The sequence below is a fragment of the Rhinoderma darwinii genome, chromosome 1 (genome assembly GCF_050947455.1).
Source record: "Rhinoderma darwinii isolate aRhiDar2 chromosome 1, aRhiDar2.hap1, whole genome shotgun sequence".
Taxonomy (NCBI): Eukaryota; Metazoa; Chordata; class Amphibia; order Anura; family Rhinodermatidae; genus Rhinoderma; species Rhinoderma darwinii.
The window spans coordinates 289,072,525-289,095,741 of record NC_134687.1 but is presented as its reverse complement, the minus strand read 5'-3'; positions in this window follow the sequence as shown (position 1 = coordinate 289,095,741).

The following is a 23,217-nucleotide window of genomic DNA, read 5'->3' as shown; positions in this document are numbered from 1 at the left end:
CAATTGCGGGGAAGGGGGGGGCGATGGTTGCTATGGCTGCCTGGGGGCCTAGTGAAGGCCCCCAGGTCCGCCATCTTTGTGCACCTATTAAGGGCTTAATAGATGCCTGTCAGAATCGCGATATACTGCAATACATTAGTATTGCAGTATATCGTGCAAGCGATCTAATGATCGCTGGTTGAAGTCCCCTAAGGGGACTAATAAAAAAAGGAAAATTTAGTTAAATAAAGTTGTTGTTTTTTTATGTAAAAAAAATTTTTTAAGTAAAAAAAAAAACCCTTTTCCCATTTTCCCCCTAGAGCATAGTAAAAAAATAAATAAATAAACATAATTGGTATCGCCGCGTCCGTAAAAGTCTGAACTATTACAATATATCATTATTTGACCCGCACGGTGAACGCCGTAAAAAAAATAAATTGTAAATGCCAGAATCTATAGTTTTTGGTCACCTCATTGTAATGATGGGGGTAAGGAAACAGACAAGTGAGCCCTAATCTACCCGCCACTCAGTCCCTGCCTACTTGCAACGACCCGCCCTAGGCGACGGGGTACAACTGGGCGACGGTCCCTATGCTCAATAAGTGTATGACAGACAAACAGACAAGGGTACACAGAAGCAAGGGAAAAGGGGCAGTTGCCCACGGCAACACCGTGAGCAACAAGAGTGGTGAACGAGCCGAGTCAAACCAGGAGTGTACGAGGTACCAGACGCAGAGCAGGAGAGTAGTGAACAAGCCGAGTCAAACCAGGAGTGTATGAGGTACCAAACGCAGAGCAGGAGAGTAGTCAGTAAGCCAGGGTCAATATGAAGCAGGGTCAAATGGTTCAAGAAGCTGCAGCAGGGCCAGGAAACAAAACGAGAAGAATCACAAGCAAGGAGGAACAGGAAAGGCAGGTATAAATAAACAGAGGGCGGGAGCTAGCTCCGTCTGGCCAGGCTGTGATAGGCTCTCCCACTCCTAAGCCTGCCATCCTGAGTGGTGGAAGTCGCACAGACATAGAAGCAGGTGCAGACTGATTACCTATGGGCGTGGATACAGAAGCTGTGCCTGACAGATCCTTAACAGTACCCCCCCTCCCTTTTATGAGGGGCCACCGGACCCTTTCTAGATGGACCTGGTTTATTGGGGAAACGAAGGTGGAACCTCCTGACCAATACCCCAGCGTGAACATCCCGGGCGGCTACCCAAGTCCTCTCCTCAGGCCCGTATCCTCTCCAATGGACCAGGTACTGGAGGGAGCCTTGGACCATCTTGTTGTCCACAATCTTGGCCACCTCGAATTCTACCCCCTCAGGGGTGAGAACGGGGACAGGAGGTTTCCTCGAGGGAGCCAAGGACAGAGAGCAGCGTTTAAGGAGGGAGGCATGAAACACGTCGTGTACTCGAAAAGATGGGGGCAACTCCAGTCGGAAGGAGACAGGATTGAGGACTTCAATGACCTTGTACGGCCCTATAAACCGGGGAGCAAACTTCTTGGACGGGACTTTAAGGCGCAAGTTCTTTGACGATAGCCACACCAGATCCCCGACCATAAACAAGGGGTTAGCAGAACGTCTTCTATCTGCCTGAGTTTTTTGTATGCTCTGGGACACCTCTAGGTTCTTCTGAACCTGGGCCCAGACTGTGCACAGTTCCCGATGAACGACCTCTACCTCGGGATTGTTGGAACTACCAGGTGAAACGGAGGAGGACCGTGGATTAAACCCAAAATTACAGAAAAAGGGGGAGACCTCTGACAAGTTACTGACCCGGTTATTAAGGGAAAATTCGGCGAGGGGAATGAATGCGACCCAATCATATTGACAGTCAGAGATAAAACACCTTAAATATTGTTCTAGAGACTGATTAGTCCTCTCAGTTTGGCCATTAGTTTCAGGATGAAAGGCAGAGGAGAAGGACAGATCAATCTCCAACTTTTTACAGAAGGCTCTCCAAAACAAAGAAACAAATTGTACCCCTCTGTCCGAAACAATATTGACAGGGACCCCATGGAGACGCAGGGTGTGTTTGACAAACAAGGTAGCTAACATCTTAGCATTGGGTAGTTTTTTGAGGGGCACAAAGTGGCACATCTTACTGAAGCGGTCAACTACAACCCACACCACCGACTTGCCTTGAGATGGAGGCAAATCGGTGATAAAATCCATGGAGATATGGGTCCAAGGTCTCTGGGGAATGGGCAAAGAACGTAGTAAGCCCGCTGGTCGGGACCTGGGAGTCTTGGACCTAGCACAAACCTCACAAGCGGCGACGTAGGCCTTAACGTCTTTAGGCAACCCAGGCCACCAATAGTTTCTGGCAATGAGGTGCTTGGTACCCAGGATGCCTGGATGACCAGATAGTGCGGAGTCATGATTTTCCCTAAGTACCCTTAGCCGGAATTGCAGGGGAATAAACAGCTTGTTCTCAGGAAGGTTCCCGGGAGCTGAACCTTGATCAGCAGCAATGTCAGAGACTAAATCAGAATCAATAGAGGAAATGATTATACCTGGAGGCAAAATACAAGCAGGATCTTCCTCCGAAGGAGGGCTGGCCATGAAGCTACGTGACAGTGCATCAGCCTTAATATTTTTAGACCCAGCCCTATAGGTAACCAAAAAATTGAATCTGGTAAAAAATAACGCCCATCGAGCTTGTCTCGGGTTTAGCCTCTGGGCAGATTCTAGGAAAACCAGATTCTTGTGCTCGGTAAGGACCGTTACCTGGTGCCTAGCCCCCTCCAGGAAGTGGCGCCACTCTTCAAATGCCCATTTAATGGCTAAGAGTTTGCGGTTGCCAATATCATAGTTACTCTCAGTGGGCGAAAACTTCCTGGAGAAGTAGGCACAGGGACGGAGATGGGTGAGGGACCTGGTACCCTGGGACAAGACAGCCCCCACTCCCACCTCGGACGCGTCAACCTCCACGATAAATGGCTCCATTTGGTTGGGCTGAACCAACACCGGGGCCGAGATAAAGCACTTCTTAAGGACCTCAAAAGCCTGGACAGCCTCAGGAGTGTAATGTCCGTGGCTGCGGGCTGTCAGCTCCAGCCTCCCGCTGACAGCCGCAGCCACAAGTCGGCAAGCGCTGGCCCCAGCCTCCTCCTCAGGAGACGCCAGCGCTTGCATCCACTCACCTCCGCCAGACCCCGCAGGGTGCGCGCGCACGCTCGTCCCCGCTCTTAAAGGGGCAGCGCGCGCACCGGACATCTTGAACGACCTTTGACCCGTGAGTACCCTGGGCTATAAAAGGGGTCCAGCCCCCTAGTTCGATGCCTGAGCGTTGTTAGTTTTCCCAGTCTGTCTTGCAAATGGTCCCTTAGTGTTTCCCGATCCTGTTGTTACCCGTACCTTGTTCCCCGTTCCTGTTTCCCGTGCTTTGCCCTAGTATCTAGTCATGCCACGTCCTGTGTCATCTGCCACGTCCGGAGGAACCCGCTACTTTCTGTGTCATCTGCCACGTCCGGAGGAATCCGCCACATCCGGTGTCATCTGCCACGTCCGGAGGAATCCGCCACGTCCTGTGTCATCTGCCACGTCCGGAGGAATCCGCCACGTCCGGAGGAATCCGCCACGTCCTGTGTCATCTGCCACGTCCGGAGGAATCTGCCACATCCGGAGGAATCCGCCACGTCTGGCGCAACTTGCGGCTCTTGTGTCATCCGCCACGTTTGGCGCCATCTGCTGCACCCATCTCATCTGTGCCAGAGCTGCGGCCACCATCTGGACTATTCAGGTACCCTTGTGCGGGACATTGTATTTCTGGGGTGTCCTGTTGTTTGGCCAGCTGCTTCCCCGCTGCGGCGGTACGGCCTAGTGGGTCCACTAACTCGCTTCGTGACGCTCAGGCCATGGACCCCGCTGGTCAACCTGAGACGTTGACTACACAAGCCATGCTGGCTGAGATGGAGGATCTCCAGTCGCGACAACACCAGCTCCTCCTGTCGGTGAACACCATAGCCCATCGGCTGCTTGCTCCGTCCACAGTCATCACCGCACTCGTTCCTGCGGTTCCGCCTGCTACACCTCCTGTCTGTACCGGTACCAACCCCCTGTGTTTCTTGCCGCTACCTCCACGCTATGACGGAGATCCGAGGTCCTGCCGGGGATTTTTGAATCTGTGCCTGATCCATTTCAGACTACATGCCAGGTCCTTCTGCTCGGATGACGTCCGGATCGCCTTGATCATCTCTCTCCTTACCGGCAAAGCCCTGGCATGGGCCAATCCTCTGTGGGAACATCAGGGACCTGAGACCCGGGACTTGCAGTTCTTCTTACGGACCTTCCGCTCGATCTTTGAGGAACCCGGAAGAGTTTCTTCGGCTGCTGCATCCCTGCTAACCCTACACCAGGGAGACCTCTCCGTGGGCGAGTATGCCATTCAGTTCCGTATCCTTGCTGCTGAATTGACCTGGAACAACGAGGCTTTGGTGGCTACATTCTGGCAGGGACTGTCTTCAGGGATCAAGGACGAGCTGGCTGCTCGCGATCTGCCATCTATCCTGGACGATCTTATCCTACTCGCCTCCCGCGTCGACATGAGGATCCGGGAACGTTCCCAAGAGGTTCTCCGGGAGAGAGAACTTCCTAGGCTGGATTCTGCTGTCCCGCAATCCTCAGTCGTCCCACCAGAGTACCCGATGCAGAGTAATTATGTTAAATTGTCTACCCAGGAGAAACAACACAGACGCACTTCTGGACTTTGTTTGTATGGAGGCCATATTGTGCGTCTGTGCCCCCAGAGGCCGGAGAGACCCCATTGCCTAGGATTGGTTGGAGAGACAACACTAGGTGGAACAGAATCTAACAGAGGATTCGCTTCCAAACTGACTATTCCTGTGACCCGGGTATCCGGCGACAGGACGCATCAAGTCTCTGCCTATCTTGACTCTGGCTCTGCTGCAAATTTCATCCAGAAAGAGCTTGTGGGCCATCTTCAGCTGCCCACAGTTGCCCTGGAGACATCTTTGGCTGTGGCCTCAGTTAATGGACTGCCTCTGCCTGATCCCATTATCTTTAAAACCAAGCCGTTGAAGCTCCAGGTTGGAGTACTTCACTCTGAATTTATTTCGTTCCTTGTTTTGCCCAAGGCCATCAATCCTGTTCTGCTGGGCCTGCCTTTGCTTCCACTTCATGCCCCTGTCCTGGACTGGAATTCTGGAGAGGTTCTCCAATGGGGCTCCAAGTGCCATGGTCGTTGTCTGTTGCAGATCCATCCTGTCAAGCCTTCTCTGCCTCAGTCGTTGGCGGGACTGCCTTCCCAATTTGCTCAGTATGCAGATGTTTTCAGCAAAAAGGAGGCTGAGACGCTGCCTCCACATCGCACCTATGACTGCCCCATTGAACTGGTTCCTAATGCCTCTCTTCCCCGTGGACGGGTATATCCTCTCTCCTTGTCTGAGTCTCTATCCATGTCGGCCTATATAAAGGAGAATCTGGAGAGGGGTTTTATACGAAAATCTTCCTCCCCGGCCGGGGCTGGATTCTTCTTCGTTAAAAAGAAGGATGGATCCCTTCGTCCCTGCATTGACTACAGAGGCCTCAACCTGATCACAGTCAAGAACAAATACCCGTTGCCACTCATCTCTGAGCTATTTGATCGCATACATGGGGCCAAAATTTTTTCTAAGCTAGACCTGCGTGGGGATTACAATCTAGTCCGGATTCGCCGGGGTGACGAATTGAAGACGGCATTTAACACCCGGGACGGGCACTACGAATACCTGGTGATGCCCTTCGGACTGTGTAACGCTCCAGCAGTGTTTCAGGAGTTCGTTAACGACATCTTCCGAGATCTACTCTATGTCTGTGTTGTTGTTTATCTCGATGATATTTTGATTTTCTCCCCAGATCAGACGACTCATCGGAGACATGTTCGTCAGGTTCTACTACGATTGAGGGAGAATCATTTATACGCCAAGCTGGAGAAGTGTGTCTTTGAGAAGAGTTCTCTGCCCTTCCTGGGCTACATCATCTCGGATCAAGGCCTCAAGATGGATCCTGAGAAAGTGAAGGCTGTCCTGGAGTGGCCACGTCCCCAAGGCTTAAGGGCCATACAGCGGTTCCTGGGATTCGCCAATTTCTACCGGCAATTTATTCCTAACTTCTCTTCTCTGACGTCTCCCATCTCGACCCTTACCAAGAAGGGTGTGAACGCCAAAGTGTGGACTCCAGAGGCAGAGTCTGCATTTAATAGCCTGAAGAGTGCCTTCACTTCAGCCTCGATCCTCCATCACCCTGACATATCTCGGCAGTTCTCACTGGAAGTAGACGCTTCCTCTGTCGGTGCAGGTGCACTTCTGTTCCAGAGGAGCTCCAAAGGAAAGTCTGTAGTATGTGGCTACTACTCTAGACTGTTTTCCTCTGCTGAGCGCAATTACTCCATTGGAGATCGGGAGCTGCTGGCCATCAAATTGGCTCTGGAGGAGTGGAGACATCTTCTGGAGGGCGCTGCTCACCCCATCCTGATCTTCACCGACCACAAGAACCTCACTTACCTTCAGTCCGCTCAAAGACTTAATCCTCGTCAAGCCAGGTGGTCGCTGTTCTTCACCTGTTTTCTGTTTGCGCTCCACTACCGTCCCGCGGACAAGAATGTGAGCGCAGATGCCCTGTCCAGATCGTTTGAGACGGAAGACACGGTGGAGTCCCTCCAGACCATCATAGACCCGTCCTGCATCGTCACTGCTAATCCTCTGCAGGTTAGAGACATCCCTCCTGGGAGGACTTTTGTTCGGTTGGCGGACAGGAGAAGAATTCTCCGCTGTCCGTAAAACCCGAGACCTGATCGCTCGTCACTTTTGGTGGTCCACGCTACATAAGGATGTTCTGGACTTTGTCTCTTCTTGCACGGTGTGTGCCTCTAACAAAGTGACTCACAGCAAGCCTGCCGGCCTGCTTCAACCTCTGCCTGTACCCAATGCCCCCTGGCAGCACATTGCGATGGACTTAGTCACTGACCTTCCCCCCTCAGCAGGATGTAACACTGTCTGGGTGGTGGTGGACCGGTTCTCTAAGATGGCTCATTTTATCCCGCTGACCGGCCTACCTTCTGCTCCTTGTCTGGCAAGTCTCTTCATCCAGCACATCTTCCGCTTGCATGGCTTGCCTCTTCACATTGTGTCCGACCGGGGGGTTCAGTTTACCTCTAAGTTCTGGAGAGCCTTCTGTAAACTCCTGGATGTGAGATTGGACTTTTCCTCTGCCTATCACCCCCAGTCCAATGGGCATGTTGAGAGGATCAACCAGATCATGGAAAATTATCTCCGCCATTTCATCTCTTCACAGGACGATAACTGGGTACAGCTTCTAACATGGGCCAAATTTTCTTACAACAACCACACAAGTGAGTCCACCACTTCCTCTCCGTTTCACATCGTCTACAGTCAACATCCCAGAGTCCCTCTTCCTGTGTCGACTTCATCCCAGGTTCCCGCTGCTGACTCTGCATATGGGGACTTCCTGCAAATCTGGCAACAGACCCGGTCCTCTATTTTGCTGGCAGTAGATCGCATGAAAGCGAAAGGCAGATACTAAGAGAAGAGAGCCGCCTCAGTATCTTCCGGGGACTAAAGTCTGGCTGTCCTCTCGGAACATTCGCTTGAAGATGCCCTCATACAAGTTCGCTCCCAGGTTCCTTGGACCATTCGAGGTCCTGCAGCAGATCAACCCTGTCGCATACAAGCTTCGGCTGCCTCCTACCCTCAGGATTCCCAACTCCTTCCACGTCTCCCTCCTGAAGCCTGCGATCCTAAACCGCTATTCCAAGACTCCCAGCCCTGCGGTTGCTCCCAGCGGCTCCTCTGACATCTTTGAGGTAAAGGAGATCTTGGACACCAAGAGAGTGAGAGGAAAGACCTTGTATTTGGTGGATTGGAGGGGGTTTGGTCCCGAAGAGAGGTCCTGGGAGCCAGAGGAGAACCTCAATGCCCCTACTCTTCTAAAGAAGTTTCTCTCTCGCTCCAGTCCCAAGAAGAGGGGGCGTATGAGGGGGGATACTGTAATGTCCGTGGCTGCGGGCTGTCAGCTCCAGCCTCCCGCTGACAGCCGCAGCCACAAGTCGGCAAGCGCTGGCCCCAGCCTCCTCAGGAGACACCAGCGCTTGCATCCACTCACCTCCGCCGGAGCCCGAAGGGTGCGCGAGCACGCTCGTCCCCACTCTTAAAGGGGCAGAGCGCGCACCGGACATCTTGAACGACCTTTGACCCGTGAGTACCCTGGGCTATAAGAGGGGTCCAGCCCCCTAGTTCGATGCCTGAGCGTTGTTAGTTTTCCCAGTCTGTCTTGCAAATGGTCCCTTAGTGTTTCCCGTTCCTGTTGTTACCCGTACCTTGTTCCCCGTTCCGGTTTCCCGTGCTTTGCCCTAGTATCTAGTCGTGCCACGTCCTGTGTCATCTGCCACGTCCAGAGAAATCTGCCACGTCCTGTGTCATCTGCCACATCCCGTGTCATCTGCCACGTCCGGAGGAATCCGCTACTTTCTGTGTCATCTGCCACGTCCGGAGGAATCCGCCACGTCCGGAGGAATCCGCCACGTCCTGTGTCATCTGCCACATCCGGAGGAATCCGCCACGTCTGGCGCAACTTGCGGCTCCTGTGTCATCCGCCACGTTTGGCGCCATCTGCTGCACCCATCTCATCTGTGCCAGAGCTGCGGCCACCATCTGGACTATTCAGGTACCCTTGTGCGGGACATTGTATTTCTGGGGTGTCCTGCTGTTTGGCCAGCTGCCTCCCCGCTGCGGCGGTACGGCCTAGTGGGTCCACTAACCCGCTTCGTGACAAAAAGGCCAGCGGAGGAGATCAGCACCCTTGCGAGTGAGGTCCGTAAGAGGCTTAGCGATGACCGAGAAGTTAGCAAAAAAACTCCTGTAATAATTAGCGAACCCCAAGAAGCACTGTAACGCCTTCAGGGAGGCAGGTTGGACCCATTCCGCCACAGCCTGGACCTTGGCGGGGTCCATGCAGAATTCATGAGGAGTGAGGATTTGACCCAAAAATTGTATCTCCTGCACCCCAAACACACATTTTTCGGTCTTCGCAAACAGTTTGTTTTCCCGAAGGACCTGGAGCACCTTCCTGACATGCTCAATGTGGGAGGACCAGTCCTTGGAAAACACAAGTATGTCATCAAGGTACACTACAAGAAATACCCCCAGGTAATCTTTTAAAATCTCATTTATGAAATTCTGGAAGACCGCGGGAGCATTACACAACCCAAAGGGCATGACGAGGTATTCGAAATGACCTTCGGGCGTGTTAAACGCAGTCTTCCACTCATCTTCCTCTTTGATGCGGATAAGGTTATACGCCCCCCGTAGATCAAACTTAGAGAACCATTGTGCCCCCTGAACCTGATTAAAGAGATCAGGAATCAAAGGAAGGGGATACTGGTTCCTTACAGTGACCTTATTCAAGTTACGGTAGTCAATGCATGGCCTAAGACCACCATCCTTCTTCCCTACGAAGAAGAAGCCAGCACCTACCGGAGAAGTAGAGGGGCGAATGTAACCCTTGGCCAGGCATCCCTGGATATACTCTCTCATGGCTTCACGTTCGGGACAAGAGAGATTAAATATCCTACCCTTAGGGAGCTTAGCTCCTGGTACCAAATCGATAGCGCAATCGTATTCTCTTTGATGAGGTAACACTTCGGAGGCCTCCTTAGAGAAAACATCAGCGAAGTCCTGAACAAACTCAGGTAGCGTGTTCACCTCCTCAGGGGGAGATATAGAATTAACAGAAAAACATGACGTCAAGCATTCATTACCCCATTTGGTAAGATCCCCAGTATTCCAGTCAAACGTGGGATTATGCAACTGCAACCAGGGAAGGCCTAAAACCAAATCGGACGATAATCCCTGCATCAACAGTACAGAGCACTGCTCCAAATGCAAGGAGCCAACAAGGAGTTCAAAAACAGGGGTATGCTGTGTAAAATAACCATTAGCAAGAGGAGTGGAGTCGATACCCACTACCGGGACAGGTTTAGGCAAATCAATCAAAGGCATAGCTAGAGACATAGCAAATTCCACAGACATGATATTAGCAGACGACCCTGAATCCACGAAGGCACTGCCGGTAGCAGACCTACCACCAAAAGAGACCTGAAAGGGAAGCAAGATTTTATTACGTTTCATATTTACGGGAAATACCTGTGCGCCCAAGTGACCTCCCCGATGTTCACTTAGCAGGTCTTTCAGGGCGTTCGATAGACCCAACCTAAACTGACACCTTAAGGCAGGGTCATTCCACCGAGAAGCTACGCACCACTTCCTAAAGTCAGAGCAATACTCCTCAACAGGTCTCTTACCCTGACGTATGGTCACCAGCTGACTCTCGGCAAAGGCAGTCCTGTCAGTCTCGTCATAAATGAGTCTGAGAGCAGAAAAGAAAAGATCAACGGAGGAAAGTTCAGGAGTCAAGGAGAAGGCCCATTCTTGGGGCCCTTCCTGGAGCCGGGACATAATTATACCCACCCGCTGGCTCTCAGAATCTGAGGAGTGGAGCTTTAAACGAAAATAGAGCCTACAACTCTCCCGAAAGGAGAGAAAAGTCTTCCGGTCCCCTGAGAACCAGTCAGGCAACTTGAGGTGGGGTTCAAGAGGTGAGGTGAGGGGCACTACCATGGTAGCATCAGGCTGGTTGACCCTCTGAGCTAGGGCCTGGACCTTTAGGGAGAGACCCTGCATTTGCTGAACCAGGGTCTCAAGGGGGTCCATAGTAGTGTGAGGGACCAGGGTAGAGTAGGTATATGGGCTTGTGATTATGTAATGATGGGGGTAAGGAAACAGACAAGTGAGCCCTAATCTACCCGCCACTCAGTCCCTGCCTACTTGCAACGACCCGCCCTAGGCGACGGGGTACAACTGGGCGACGGTCCCTACGCTCAATAAGTGCACGACAGACAAACAGACAAGGGTACACAGAAGCAAGGGAAAAGGGGCAGTTGCCCACGGCAACACCGTGAGCAACAAGAGTGGTGAATGAGCCGAGTCAAACCAGGAGTGTACGAGGTTCCAGACGCAGAGCAGGAGAGTAGTGAACAAGCCGAGTCAAACCAGGAGTGTACGAGGTACCAAACGCAGAGCAGGAGAGTAGTCAGCAAGCCAGGGTCAATATGAAGCAGGGTCAAATGGTTTAAGAAGCTGCAGCAGGGCCAGGAAACAAAACGAGAAGAATCACAAGCAAGGAGGAACAGGAAAGGCAGGTATAAATAGACAGAGGGCGGGAGCTAGCTCCGTCTGGCCAGGCTGTGATAGGCTCTCCCACTCCTAAGCCTGCCATCCTGAGTGGTGGAAGATGGAGTCAGTCTCACAGACATAGAAGCAGGTGCAGACTGATTACCTATGGGCGTGGATACAGAAGCTGTGCCTGGCAGATCCTTAACACTCATCTCCTACAAAAAATGAAATAAAAAAAGTGATCAAAACGTCGCGTGTACACCAAAATGGTTTTATTAAAAATTCCAGATTATCCCGCAAAAAATAAGCCCTCATACCACTTAATCGACGGAAAAATAAAAAAATTATGGCTCACGGAATTTGGCGACACAAAATACATTTTCTTTTTTACACTTCGGTTTTTACTTGTAATATAGAAAAAACTATATATATTTGTTATCGCTGTAATAGTATTGACCCACAGAATAAAGTTAACATGTTGTTTTAATTGCTCAGTGAATTCCGTAAAAATGACGCGCAAAAAAACATGGAGGAATCGCTGATTTTTTTCATTTTCTACCCCACAATCATTTTCTTACTGTTTCCTAGTACATTATATGGCACAATAAATGGTGCTACGAAAAACTACAACTCGTCCCGCAAAAATCAAGCCCTCATAGGACTATATCTGTAATAGCCTTGTAATAGTGGGGGGGGTAGGGAAACGGACAAGTGAGCCCTAATCTACCCGCCACTCTGTCCCTGCCTACTTGCAACGACCCGCCCTAGGCGACGGGGTACAACTGGGCGGCGGTCCCTGCGCTCAGTAAGTGCATGACAAACACGACAAACAAACAAGGGAATACAAGCAAGGGAAATGGGCAGTTGCTCGCGGAAACACCGTGAGCAACAGAGTAGTGAACGAGCCGAGTCAAGCCAGGAGAGTGCGAGGTACAAAGCGAAAAGCAGAAGAGTAGTCGGTAAGCCGGGGTCTGTATGGAGCAGGATCAAAAATAGCAGGAGCTGTAGCTGGGCCAGGAAACCTCAAGGAAAGAATTCACAAGCACAGATGGACAGGAAGAGCAGGCTTAAATAGACAGAGGGCGGGAGCTAGCTGAGTCTGGCCAGGTTGCGATAGGCTCTCCCACTCCTAAGCCTGCCAGCCTGAGTGGAGGAAGCTGGTGTCTGTCTCAGGGATGTACACTCAGGTGTTGACTGATTAATTCTGGGAGTTAACCCCGAAGCAGTGCCTGGCAGATCCTTTACAGTACCCCCCCTTTTATGAGGGGCCACCGGACCCTTTCTAAGTGGACCTGGCTTACTGGGGAAACGCAGGTGGAACCTCCTGACCAATACCCCAGCGTGAACATCCCGGGCGGGTACCCAAGTCCTCTCCTCGGGCCCGTATCCTCTCCAATGGACCAGGTACTGGAGGGAGCCTTGGACCATCTTGCTGTCCACGATCCTGGCCACCTCAAATTCCACCCCCTCAGGGGTGAGGACGGGAACAGGAGGTTTCCTCGAGGGGGCCAAGGACGGGGAGCAGCGTTTCAGGAGGGAGGCATGAAACACGTTGTGTATACGAAAAGACGGGGGTAACTCCAGCCGGAAAGAGACAGGACTGAGGACCTCAATGACCTTATACGGCCCAATAAACCGGGGAGCAAACTTTTTGGACGGAACCTTGAGACGCAAGTTCCTGGATGACAACCACACCAGATCCCCGACCACAAACAGGGGGTTAGCAGAACGTCTTCTATCGGCTTGAGCCTTCTGTATGCTCTGGGACACCTCTAGGTTCTTCTGAACCTGGGCCCAGACTGTGCACAGATCCCGATGAACGACCTCCACCTCGGGATTGTTGGAACAACCAGGTGAAACGGAGGAGAACCGTGGATTAAACCCAAAATTACAGAAAAAGGGAGAGACCCCTGACGAGTTACTGACCCGGTTATTAAGGGAAAATTCGGCGAGGGGAATGAAAGAAACCCAATCAAATTGACAGTCAGAGACAAAACATCTTAAGTATTGTTCTAGAGACTGATTAGTCCTCTCCGTTTGGCCATTGGTTTCAGGATGGAAAGCAGAGGAGAAGGACAGATCAATCCCCAACTTATTACAGAAGGCTCTCCAAAACAATGAAACAAATTGTACCCCTCTGTCAGAAACAATATTGACGGGGACCCCATGGAGACGCAGGATGTGTTTGATAAACAAGGTAGCCAACGTCTTGGCGTTGGGTAGTTTCTTGAGGGGCACAAAGTGGCACATTTTACTGAAGCGGTCTACCACCACCCACACCACCGACTTGCCTTGGGATGGAGGCAAATCGGTGATAAAATCCATGGAGATATGTGTCCAAGGTCTCTGGGGAATGGGCAACGAACGCAGTAAGCCCGCTGGTCGGGACCTGGGAGTCTTGGACCTGGCACAAACCTCACAGGCGGCGACGTAGGCCTTAACGTCTTTAGGCAAACCAGGCCACCAATAATTTCTGGTAATGAGGTGTTTGGTACCCAGGATGCCTGGATGGCCAGATAGTGCGGAGTCGTGATTTTCCCTAAGTACCCTTAGCCGGAATTGCAGGGGAACAAACAGCTTGTTCTCAGGAAGGTTCCCAGGAGCTGAACCTTGATCAGCAGCAATTTCAGAGACTAAATCGGACTCGATAGAGGAAATGACTATACCTGGAGGCAAAATACAAACAGGATCTTCCTCCGAAGGAGGGCTGGCCATGAAGCTACGCGACAGTGCATCCGCCTTAATATTTTTAGACCCGGCCCTATAGGTAACCAAAAAATTGAATCTGGTAAAAAACAACGCCCATCGAGCTTGTCTCGGGTTTAGCCTCCGGGCAGATTCTAGGAAAACCAGATTCTTGTGGTCGGTAAGGACCGTTACCTGGTGCCTAGCCCCCTCCAGGAAGTGGCGCCACTCTTCAAATGCCCATTTAATGGCTAAAAGTTCGCGGTTGCCAATATCATAGTTACACTCCGTGGGCGAAAACTTCCTAGAAAAGTAAGCACAGGGGCGGAGATGGGTGAGGGAGCTGGTACCCTGGGACAAGACGGCCCCCACTCCCACCTCGGACGCGTCAACCTCCACAATAAATGGCTCCCTTTGGTTGGGCTGAACCAGCACGGGGGCCGAGATAAAGCACTTCTTGAGGGTCTCAAAAGCCTGGACGGCCTCAGGGGGCCAATGGAGGACATCAGCACCCTTGCGAGTGAGGTCCGTAAGAGGCTTAGCGACGACCGAGAAGTTAGCAATAAATCTCCTGTAATAGTTAGCGAACCCCAAAAAACACTGTAGCGCTTTCAGGGAGGCAGGTTGGACCCATTCAGCCACAGCCTGAACCTTGGCAGGGTCCATGCGGAATTCATGAGGAGTGAGGATTTGACCTAAAAATGGTATCTCCTGTACCCCAAATACACATTTTTCGATTTTGGCAAACAGTTTGTTTTCTCGAAGGACCTGGAGCACTTTCCTGACATGCTCTATGTGGGAGGACCAGTCCCTGGAAAACACCAATATGTCATCAAGGTACACTACAAGAAATATCCCCAGGTAATTTCTCAAAATCTCATTTATGAAGTTCTGGAAGACCGCAGGGGCATTGCACAACCCAAAGGGCATGACGAGGTATTCGAAATGGCCTTCGGGCGTGTTAAACGCAGTCTTCCACTCATCCCCCTCTTTGATGCGAATAAGGTTATACGCCCCCCGTAGATCCAATTTAGAGAACCATTGGGCCCCCTGAACCTGATTAAAGAGATCAGGAATCAAAGGAAGGGGATACTGGTTCCTTACCGTGACCTTATTCAGGCCACGGTAGTCAATGCATGGCCTAAGACCCCCATCCTTCTTCCCTACGAAGAAGAAGCCAGCACCTACCGGAGAAGAAGAGGGACGAATGTAACCCTTGGCCAGGGATTCCTGGATATACTCCCTCATGGCTTCACGTTCGGGACAAGAAAGGTTAAATATCCTACCCTTAGGAAGCTTAGCTCCTGGTACCAATTCGATAGCGCAATCGTATTCTCTATGAGGCGGTAATATTTCGGAGGCCTCTTTAGAGAAAACATCAGCGAAGTCCTGAACAAACTCGGGTAGCGTATTCACCTCCTTAGGGGGAGAAATAGAATTAACAGAAAAACATGACGTACAACATTCATTACCCCATTTGGTTAGCTCCCCAGTATTCCAGTCAAACGTAGGATTATGCAACTGCAACCAGGGAAGACCTAGAACCAAATCGTACGATAATCCCTGCATCAATAGTACAGAGCATTGCTCCAAATGCATGGAGCCAACAAGGAGTTCAAAAACAGGGGTATGCTGTGTAAAATAACCATTAGCAAGAGGAGTGGAGTCGATACCCACTACCGGAACAGGTTTAGGCAAATCAATCAGAGGCATAGCGAGAGACATAGCAAATTCCACAGACATGATATTAGTAGAGGACCCTGAATCCACGAAGGCACTGCCGGTAGCAGACCTACCACCAAAAGAGACCTGAAAGGGAAGCAATATCTTAGTACGTTTCATATTTAAGGGAAATACCTGTGCGCCCAAGTGACCTCCCCGATGATCACTTAGACGCGGGAGCTCTCTGACAGCATTCTTACGCTTGGGACAGTTGTTTACTTGATGCTTGACATCCCCACAGTAGAAGCAGAGACCATTCTTCCTGCGGAATTCTCTACGTTGTTGAGGGGACACGGAGGCCCCGAGTTGCATAGGTATTTCTGAGTCTTTAGGGGAGAAACGAAGCAACGGGACTTCGGGAGGCATCATGGGGGAGTCGGAGGAAAAAACACATAAACGTTCACGTTGTCGTTCCCTGAGACGTCGGTCAAGTCGTACCACTAAAGCCATAACCTGGTCTAAGGAGTCAGAAGAGGGATAACTAACTAGCAGGTCTTTCAGGGCATTCGACAGACCCAACCTAAACTGGCACCTTAAGGCAGGGTCATTCCACCGAGAAGCTACGCACCACTTCCTAAAGTCAGAGCAATACTCCTCAACAGGTCTCTTACCCTGACGTAAGGTCACCAGCTGACTCTCGGCAAAGGCAGTTCTGTCAGTCTCGTCATAAATAAGTCCGAGGGCAGAAAAGAAACAATCAACGGAGGAAAGTTCAGGGGCGCCAGGAGCCAAGGAGAAGGCCCACTCTTGGGGCCCTTCCTGGAGCCGGGACATAATTATACCCACCCGCTGGCTCTCAGAACCTGAGGAGTGAGGCTTTAAGCGAAAGTAAAGCCTACAACTCTCCCGAAAGGAGAGAAAAGCCCTCCGGTCACCTGAGAACCGGTCGGGCAACTTGAGGTGGGGTTCAAGGGGTGCGGTGAGGGGAACTACCAAGGTAGCATCAGGCTGGTTGACCCTCTGAGCCAGGGCCTGGACCTGTAGGGAGAGACCCTGCATTTGCTGAGCCAGGGTTTCACGGGGTTCCATAATGGTGTCAGGGACCAGGGTAGACTAGGTATAGGGCTTGTGAATTTGTAATAGCCTTGTAATAGTGGGGGGGGTAGGGAAACGGACAAGTGAGCCCTAATCTACCCGCCACTCTGTCCCTGCCTACTTGCAACGACCCGCCCTAGGCGACGGGGTACAACTGGGCGGCGGTCCCTGCGCTCAGTAAGTGCATGACAAACACGACAAACAAACAAGGGAATACAAGCAAGGGAAATGGGCAGTTGCTCGCGGAAACACCGTGAGCAACAGAGTAGTGAACGAGCCGAGTCAAGCCAGGAGAGTGCGAGGTACAAAGCGAAAAGCAGAAGAGTAGTCGGTAAGCCGGGGTCTGTATGGAGCAGGATCAAAAATAGCAGGAGCTGTAGCTGGGCCAGGAAACCTCAAGGAAAGAATTCACAAGCACAGATGGACAGGAAGAGCAGGCTTAAATAGACAGAGGGCGGGAGCTAGCTGAGTCTGGCCAGGTTGCGATAGGCTCTCCCACTCCTAAGCCTGCCAGCCTGAGTGGAGGAAGCTGGTGTCTGTCTCAGGGATGTACACTCAGGTGTTGACTGATTAATTCTGGGAGTTAACCCCGAAGCAGTGCCTGGCAGATCCTTTACAATATCGATGGAAAAATAAAGAAGTTATGTAATTTGCAAGGTGGGGAGGAAAAAATGAAAATCTGAAAAAGGGCTGCGGGGGTTAAAGATAAAATTCAGGTAAAATGGTACACATATATCAATATATATCATATATCAATAATTCATATAAACATATGTGGGGCATACAGGCCACAAACAGCAGGCATACATTTACAATGTGCTTATCTCCTTCCTGACATATTACGTATACTTACGTCATAGCCAAGTTGGGGAATTATGGAGCGGGCTCACGGGCTGAGACCGCTCCATACAACGTGGATGTCAGTTTTATGATACAGCCAACACTACACTGTAACGATCGGGAACGCCCTCGAGCGTGATCCTGCTCATGATCCCCTTAGCTGCCCCAGTCAATATTGACATTAGTATTGCAGTATATAGTGCAACCGATCCATCGAGCGCTGGTTCAAGTCCCCAAGGGGGACTAGTAAAAATCAGTTCGAACTATAACAATATAACATTATTTAACACGCATGGTGAACGCCGTAAAAATAAATTAAAAACCGCCAGAATCACTGTTTTTTGGTTACCTCCTCTCCCACAAAAAAAATTGGATAAAAAGTGACCAAAGACTTGCATGTACCCCAAAATGGTATCATTTAAAAACTACAGCTCGTCCCACAAAAAAGAAGTCATAATACCGCTCAATCAATGGAGATATAAAAAAAGTTATGGCTCTCAGAATGTGGCAACATAATTTTGTTTTTTACAATTAGTTTTTTCTTTTTTTAAACGTAGTAAAATATAAAAAATATATATATATTTGGGATCGCCGTAATTGTATTGACCCGCAGAATAAAGTTAACATCCTTTCAGTTCGTTTCAATTGCACATTTAACACCGTAAAAATAAAGCGCAAAAAACTATGGAGGAATTGAATTAATTTTCCATCCCACAAATATTTTTTTTTACCATTTCTTATACATTATATGGTACAATAAATGATGCTGTGAAAAACTACAACTCCTCCTGCAAAAAACAAGCCCTCATAGGGCTATATCGACGAAAAATAAAAAAGCTATGACTTTTGGAAGGTGGGAGGTGAAAATGAAAATCTGAAAAATGGCTGTAGCTGTTAGTGTTGTTACTTTAGTTAGATTGTGTTTGTCTATAATTGTGACGTAGAGAATTCAAAGGGGTTCACTTACTCTTTTTTTGCACCTATAGATACTTTCAATGGCCAACTTATTAGATACACCTCTACAACTTTTTGGAAACATTTAATAAATTAATCACATGAAAGGCAGTTCTTCATAAAAGCATGCACACATTACCAAAAAGGATTTTGTTCAGAGCTAAAACGGGGAAGAAATGTCATCTGAGTGACTTGGACGTTGGAATGATGGCTTCTGCCAGATTTCAGTAAATCAGAAACTTTTATAGAAAAGTTTATAGAGAAAAATATGCAAAACAAAATTCATTCAATGAGCGCAACTTCTGTGGTCAAAAATATCTTATTAATGAGAGGTCAGAGGAGAATGGCCATACTGATCCAAGGTGAGAGAAAGGCGGTAGTAACACAATTAATCATGTGTACAGCAGTGGTATGCAGAAGAGCGTTTCTGAATGCACAGCATGTCAAAACTTGAAGTGGAAGGAATACAGCAGCAGAAGACCACACCAAATTTCACTCATATCAGTAAAGAACAGGAAAATGACTTTCTGCTGAGCATCATTGCATGCCAACCTTGCCGTGCAACCCCTTATGGTCATACTATACCCATCTTGTAATGGCTTCCAGCAGGATAATGCGAAAAGTGCAAGGTCATACCTTACTAACATGATAATGCCTTCAGTGTACTCAAGTCATCTGTACGGTCAACAGAGCACCTATAAGATGCAGAATAGAAGATTTACAGAATGAATGTGCAGCTACCAAATCGGCAGCGATTCTGTGATGTAATGTCAAAATTAGCCTTATCTCTAAAGGAATATTTTCAATGTCTTGTTGAGTCCATACCACAAATAAGTTAGGCTGTTCTGGGGCACTTCAGGGTCCTACTCAGTATTAGAATGGTGTTCGTAATGAAGTTGCCACTTAATCACAGAGAGAACGAGAGGTATATAAAGACAGCAAAGCTGTGAAATGTTATATGAATATGTATGATTGTAAAGGGATTTACTCCTTTTTACCCCCAAAGAAAAAAAGGATGCAACATACTGTAGCCAGCAGCGATCAGAATCACAATGTAAATTATAGATACGTACTATATTTTTTATTTTATGTAGGTTTGTGTAAAAAAGAAAAAGTAATCCGAACCTCCTACTCCCGTCTCCAAGACTTTTCCTGTGTGGCACCAGTTCTCTGGATTGTGCTACCTCGGGCAATCTGATGAATTCCCAACATCCACAGTTTTTAAGCATGGCCTAATAACACATATCTTTAGACAGGCCTATAACATTCCCTAATCTAACTCCTTTCCTCTCCCCCTTCTACCTCTATTAACCCTTTCAGGACCAGACTAATTTTTTTTTCATGCATTTGTTTTTTCCTCCCCGCGTTCAAAAAGTTATAACTTTTATTTTTTCATTTACACAGCCACATGAGAGCTTAATTTTTACGGGACAAGTTGTACTTTCTAATGGTACTACTTAATATTATGTGAGATGTACTGGGAAGCTGGAAAATAATTCAGAATTGGTGGAATTGGAAAAAAACAGCATTTTCTTATGGGTTTCTTTTTTACGGTGTTCAATGTACGGTAAAAATAACACATTATCTTTATTCCGCGGGTCAGTACGATCACGGTGCCAAATCTATATAGTTTTTGTTATGTTTTAGTACCTTTAAAAAAAATGTCAAAGTTTGAAACAAAATTTTTTTTGCATCGCCCGCGTATCTTTTTTTATATTTCTGTGTACAGAGCTGTGTAAGGCGTATTTTTGTACATGCATAGATGTAGTTTTTATTAATACCATTTTGGGGAATGTCGGGCATTTCAAACACTTTTTATAAAAATTTTTTGTGGGGTTGAAGTGTCAAATAAACTGCGATTCGGCCATTTTGACCTTTTTTTCTCGCTACGACGTTTACCGTATTGGATAAATATTTTATATATTTTTATAGTTCGGGCATTTTCGGACACAGGGATACATAATGTGTTTATGTTTATTATCGTTTATTTTTATATGTGATCTTGGGAAAGGGGGGTGATTTTGAATTTTTATATTTTTTAAATATTAGATCGCTTATGCCATGAACTGCAATATCACAGTATTGCAGTCTATGGCAAAATCAGTGCATCGTTATTAGGCAGGTCTCAATAGCAATCTTCCTATAGCAGGGCTGGGAGCGTTCACAAGGCTCCCAGCTGCTATAGGTGCACACCGGCTTCCGCTGTCTTGCCGTTTGGGAGCCTGTGACTGGCCCTGAAGCAAAAGGGGCAGTAAAAACCCCTCAGATGGCGGTGGTCACATGGGGATTAAATGCTTGAGATCAGAAATTTTTCTGATCGCATGCATTGCCGCTGGGTCCCTGCTGTGCAACACAGCAAAGACCCGGAGGCTATGGCGCCTGCTCTGCTAATGAGCAGGCGCCATATTTAAAGACCTTTTCCCGATGTATATCTACAGATCAGCGTCAGGAAAGGGTTAAATTAGTCACCAGATCCTGACACCTTCATTCAGCAGTATCCCCCACACTCCTTGCACCCTAATGCACTTCATGTCTGTCATACACAGATACTGGCTGGTGATCGGCTCATGCAGCTTTATTTGTACTACCCCATGTGTATAAAACGTGGCTGGACTATTGTACTGAACAAGCATTTTTTTACGTTTTGTGTCCCGCTCTATTTCCTCATAGATTGTAAGCTCTTGCAATCAGGATCCTCACTCCTCTTGTGTGAATTGGTAATTAGTTTTCTCACTATGTAATGTCTGATATTGTCTGTACACGTTCCCTCTGAATTGTAAAGTGCTGCGGAATATGTTGGTGCTATGTAAGAGATTATTATTAACATCACACATTTCTGTGGGCATTTGAGGAGCTTTTGCTGTGTAATATAAGCGTATATTTGCGTTTTGTAATGTGATATCTTTTCCCTTCACCTCCCCCTTGAGGGGAATGCTAGTTTGTTTTTATAATACACTAGAACCCTGGACACTATTTGATCTTTGACCTCTCTTAAATACAGGGGATTTTCCTCATTTTAACTCTTTTGTTTCCGTTTCATTGAATTCTTGTACTATATTCGAAATAATATTTGATAATATATAGTAATTAACTTATTATGAATAAATAGTGTGCACTGTAATATCGCATAAAGCACTGCAGACTTTAACAGAGCTGAAGAATATCAGCGTAAGGAACCACAGAATATAAAGACCTAAAGAATGCAGCATTTTGTTTACTGCTGCATTTGAGCAGGAGTCCTTTTCATAGGATGGACTGGCCTTCCAATTTGACAGTATTGTAAAGGAATCTCTATAGAAATTGCTGTATACTCTTTGCAATCATTTGCAATCATCATAACCGTTCTAATCTGTTCTTCACATATTAAAACATATAAAACCAGCCTCCGGTTTTATTTTGTTTTAATACGTTACATTTTTAATTTCATAATTATTATCATCCTAGTAAAATATATCTGTATGTAAAGAACTAGCTCAGATAATTCAGAATAATCTGAATAATCATATTACAATAATGAATTTACCTTAATGACTATCTAGGACTTTGCACTGTGTCCACCTTCGCAACTACATTTTTATTATTGTCCCAATGCATCTTACCTCTCAAGTTTTCTTTAACCCCTTCCCTCTTTAGCCACTTTTGACCTTCCTGACAGAGCCTCATTTTTCAAATCTGACATGTGTCACTTTATGTGGTAATAACTCCGGAATGCTTTCACCTATCCAAGCGATTCTGAGATTGTTTTCTCGTGACACATTGGACTTTATGTTACTGGCAAAATTTGCTCGATATGTTCAGTATTTAATTGTGAAAAACACCAAAATTTAGCGAAAAATTGCAAAAATTAGCATTTTTCTCAATTTAAATGTATCTGCTTGTAAGACAGGCAGTTATAATACACAAAATTGTTGCTAATTAACATACCCCATATGTCTACTTTAGATTGGCATCGTTTTTTGAACATCCTTTTATTTTTCTATGACCTCACAAGGCTTAGAACTTTAGCAGCAATTTCTCACATTTTCAAGAAAATTTCAAAAGGCTATTTTTACAGGGGCCAGTTCAGTTGTGAAGTGGTTTTGAGGGCCTTATATATTAGAAACCCCAAAAAAGTCACCCCATTTTAAAAACTTCACCCCTCAAAGTATTCAAAACAGCATTTAGAAAATGTCTTAACCCTTTAAACATTTCACAGGAATTAAAGCAAAGTAGAGGTGAAATTTACAAATTTCATATTTTTCTGCAGAAATACATTTTTAATACAATTTTTTTTATAACACAGAAGGTTTTACCAGAGAAATGCAACTCAATATTTGTTGCCCAGTTTTTGCAGTTTTAGGAAATATCCCACATGTGGCCGTAGCGTGCTACTGGACTGAAACACCGGCCTCAGAAGCAAAGGAGCACCTAGTGGATTTTGGGGCCTTATTTTTGTTAGAATATATTTTAGGCACCATGTCAGGTTTGAAGGGCTCTTGTGGTGCCAAAACAGTCAAAATCCCCCAAAAGTGACCCCATCTGGGAAACTAGACACCTCAAGGAAATTATCTAGGGGTGTAGTGAGCATTTTCACCGCACAGGTTTTTTACAGAAATTATTGGAAGTAGGCCGTGAAAATTAAAATCAACATTTCTTCAAAGAAAATGTAGGTTTAGCGATTTTTTTTCTCATTTCCACAAGGACTAGAGGAGAAAAAGCACCGCAAAATTTGTAAAGCAATTTCTCCCGAGTAAAACAATACCTCACATGTGGTAATAAACGGTTGTTTGGAGACACGGCGTGGCTGAGAAGGGAAAGAGCGCCATTTGGCTTTTG